The sequence below is a fragment of the Lissotriton helveticus genome, chromosome 7, assembly GCF_964261635.1.
Source record: "Lissotriton helveticus chromosome 7, aLisHel1.1, whole genome shotgun sequence".
NCBI lineage: Eukaryota > Metazoa > Chordata > Amphibia > Caudata > Salamandridae > Lissotriton > Lissotriton helveticus.
In genome coordinates, this window is record NC_136068.1 from 1,481,526,506 (window position 1) to 1,481,530,917 (window position 4,412).

Here is a 4,412-nt window from a genome sequence, read left to right on the forward strand (position 1 = left end):
GGATCTCTTGGGATCGAAGTTTGAACTACTCCATTGTAAAGAGGCAGAGTTTTGAATTCTATGAGGTAACCGTTCTTTATAATGTCCAATACCCATTTGTCTTAAATGTTTTTATTCCCCAGATCGAAAAATGTTGACAATCCTCTTCCGACAGGAATAATATTTGTCACTGGGCTGTCGCTGTCTGGAATATTTCTTATATGCTCTTGTGCGAGAAGAGTTGTTCTGATTTTTTTCATCACTTTTTGGCTGGAATCTCCTCTTATGATACTGATATGACTTTGAATTTGATCTAGAAAATTCTCTTCAATCTTTAGTCCAATCCGTATTCCCCTTTGTTCCAGAGGTCTTATAAGGAAGGGTATGTTTGCAAACCTTGTAACACTTAGTAATCGTATCATCATGTTTACTTCCAAACAGATTATTGCCTTCAAAAGGACATTTTAAAAAAGCCACTTTTTCTGAAAAATCAGCCTTCCACTCTCATCCATAAGTTGCGCCGAGCCATGATTGACGCTCTAGAAGCCAAGCCAGTTATTCTTATGATGCCTGAAGAGACATCTGCTACTAAATTAGCTTCTTGCTTCATTTGTAATAGCCAATCAGAACACTCAGTCTCCTCCTGCACTGCATGCGACAGCATCTCAAAATCCTGAACCAGAGAGTGTGACGTGTAGGCCACATATGTTACAGCTCTCAGAACTAGATTAGATGCAGTAAATGATCTTTTAAAGCTGCATCTACCTTCTTATCAACCGCATCTGTAGGAAAGCAATCATCAGTATTGATGGCAGATCTATTAATGAGGCGCTAGAATTGATTCTTCTTTAACTGATGAAGGGAGCACCTCCTCCGCCTCTAACAATGCATACCTCTTCTGCATAAACCTAGGTAAGGGTGCCTGATCCGGTTCTTACCATTCCCGAAAAATCAGTTCCAGTATTTTGGAATGCAATGGCATAGCCAATGTGGGAGGAGTTGAATATTGTGGAAAAGAATCTTCCCTGCTCCTCCAGCCGATGGGTAGGTCAAAAACCCCGATTTTCGTGAGTATGATCCAAAATCTGGGCCTCTGTCAAAATGTAGTCTTCCCTGTAAATGTATGTTATAGCTGTTCTTTTGCCAGGACCCAAATAAGGTGGGTTGAAGGTGGACGGTGTTCAATGATCTGAAGGTAAGTTGAGGTTGTACTTGAAAAGATCTAAGACTGATCAAACCAGGAAAAGAGCTAAGGTGATCTTCATAAAAGGTTCATTGTGCCCTGTTGGTGCTTGGCAAGAATTTAGAGTAGTTTGGGGGGTGTTGGGGGGCACAATCAGTCTGGGCGTTTGTCATGCAGATTGAAAGGGGATATTAGCACTCAAACGTTGGGGGTTACAGGAAGGTTTTGTTTGAACTAGGGGCGAATCCTAGAGACTTTGTAACACATTTATTTAGGATTGGCGCAGAGTCTGAGGCAAACAGATTGGGCTACAGTACTCAATGAAAGAAGGAATAAAATTGGGCAGATGGGCATCAGGCAGTTGCAAGAAGTTTAAAGTTTTAGGTTAACACATTTTCCTTTCATTTTAGGTTGTGTAGGGAGACCCGGCATGGTGATTATTCCGATATGGATGGTCGGCCATTCTTTCGTTAGTTGGGGAGGGAAACATGCAGAATATCGTCGTTTTGGAAAGAATTTGGGTTTTCATTCAGATTAAATGAAAATTGAATGGGTGACCGGGGAAATGAAGTGCAGTCAATTGTTATCATGCTTATCAAATTGATGACATTAAGACGGAGAACTTCATGTTTTTTTCTTCAAAATGGGGTACACTTGTCTGTCATGGAGAATGAACTATATTTGTTGGAAATAAGGAACCGATTGACTACAAAGTTAGCAAGGAACAGATGGGGTGAGAATGCTTTGACAGCAGCCTGACAAAGGGCATTCGAGGGCTGTTGGGACTACAACTCCTGTGCATTTGTGGACCAATTTTCCAGGGGTATAGCTTGGTCAGTGAGATCTGGGGGAGGGGGAGAGCTTCAGATTTATCAACAACCACGCTGGCATTTAATGTTCAAATACATTATACAACAAGGAGGAAGCATGAGAGGGGTTAAGGGGCACTGGAAGGGAATGAAGATAGAGTTACTAAAAGAAAACACGATTTTGTAAAAAAAATAAAAAAAATGGAAGACTTTCAAAACGGAGAGGGGGAAGTGTGGGTGTGTTTTTGTTTGTGTTTATGTAAAAATCTCTAGCAAAATATGGCAGACACCTCACTATATCCAACTGAAACCACTTGTACCCAGCTATTTATCAGAAAATTTATTTGGTAGGGGGAATAACCCCCGCCCCCAAACAAAAAACACCCCCAAAGCTAAGTCCCTGCAATTTTCGTGAGAGTATGGGGGTGTAATGTTGGGGGCCCTGGGCCCTCGTGCTGGAAAGGACTGACGCAGACAAGTGGGCTACATGGTACAACTGGCCCAGAGCACGTGGGCTCGGCCTCTTTTATTCAAGCTGTGTCACCTGACCAGTGACATCAGTGGTGGGTGGGTGTTTAGTGTACTGTCATACAAAACACTAGACTGCTGACTGTGACTCTGGGTCACTACATCCCTCACAAACTTGGGGAATATGAAAACAAAAGAAAGTCCAACCTGTGGGAGAAAAAGTGCAGTTCGCAAACCCCACGACAAAGTTCAAACCTGTGGGAAAGAAAATGTACATACAATGTAACACTGGACTCTATGATTTGAAGTGAGTCTCTTTGGTGGATTGCAGGTCGCAGATGGTGTAGTTGCTACATCCAGGACTCATGAGTCACTGTGGCATGGTTTGCCGTTATTCAGCGGGTCCTATCTTCTGTCTGCGCCGCCTGGACGTTGTTCTCGGTCTTGCCTTTGCTTGGCACCTTTGGTGACAGTTGGTAGTTAGAGAGAAAGGGTGACATGATCTGAGTATTGTTTGTCTTCTCGGTTCTCCTCTTCAGTCCTGGTCCTTGGGGATGTCTCTGGGCAGGCTTCAAAGTATTTCTGGGCAGATGAAAGGAGTAGGTGCATACATCCCTCTCACTAGGATGCCCCTCTCGCTGGTATTCCTCTCTCACAAGATGTCCGGGAGGACCTCTTTGCCAGGCTTCCACTGGACTGGTGTTGTCGGTCATGTTGCTCCACCATAGCCTTCGGGCCGTGAGCGGGGCGCTCCACGATCTTCACCGTTGTGTCCTAGTTCCGCCTGAAGGTTACGCTGTCCACTCTTTTCTTGCACGCTAAGCTTTCCTCTCCGTGGGTCTTGCAGATGCACCGTTGTGGATCTGTCTCTTTTGCGGGACTTGCTGCCACCAGAGTCCCTTGAGGCCTTTGCTTCTTGGGCTGCCACGGGTTGGTGTGGAGTGGTCAGTTCCTCAGCCGGATGTGTGAGCACTCTCGCCATCCAATCTTCCGCTCAACCCCAAAGGTAGATTGTTGTCAACAATCCAAACTTGCCCTCTTCTGCGATCGCCACCTGGATGGATGGCTTGTAGGTGGATATCTTTGACTTGTGCCGCCGGTGTTCATGCTAGGCCTTGTTCTCCGCTGCACTCCGGTGTTCTGGTGCATGTCACCATCTTCTTCTGACGGGTGTGTGAGTTGACTGGTCACACCTCTTCTCTTCTTGTGATCTTCTAGTGGCACCGTGGCACTCACTACCCTTCTTCTCCTCCATTCCTTTCACGACGTGGTCGGTCCCTTTTCTTGTCTTAACTACCCAGGCCATCTCCGTGTGGCGTGCACTCCACACGTGTCTCCCTGGTTGCGTCCTACCCTTAGGACACACCTTCTCTTCTTCCGATGACCAAAACCAGGCATCGCACCTTTCTTCCTGTCGCTCCTCCTTTACTTCGGGTCGGTGTTATCAGACCTCTTCTGGGTCCCCTCCATGGACCTCTTCTTGAACTTCACGTCGGTCTTCATGTCAGAATATTCAGTTACTTTAGCTTTGACTTTCTGGCAAGTCATCTTCGCAGCCGTGACCTTCTGGCAGGTCATCTTCTCCTTTTCTTTCCGGGTGACCATCTGACTGATCATCTTCTCCTTTTCTTTCCGGGCGACCATCTGACTGGTCATCTTCTCCTTTTCTAACCGGGCGACCATCTGACTGGTCATCTTCTCCTTTTCTTTCCGGGCGACCATCTGACTGGTCATCTTCTCCTTTTCTTTCCGGGTGACCATCTGACTGGTCATCTTCTCCTTTTCTTTCCGGGCGACCATCTGCCTGGTCAGCTTCTTCCTTTCCTTTCGGGCGACCAGCTGACTGGTCCGCGTCTTCTTTCCTTTTCGGGCGACCATCTGCCTGGTCAGCTTCTTCCTTTCTTTTCGGGGTGACCATCTGACTTGTCCGCGTGTTCTTTCCTTTCTTTTCCGGGTGACCATCTGACTGGTCA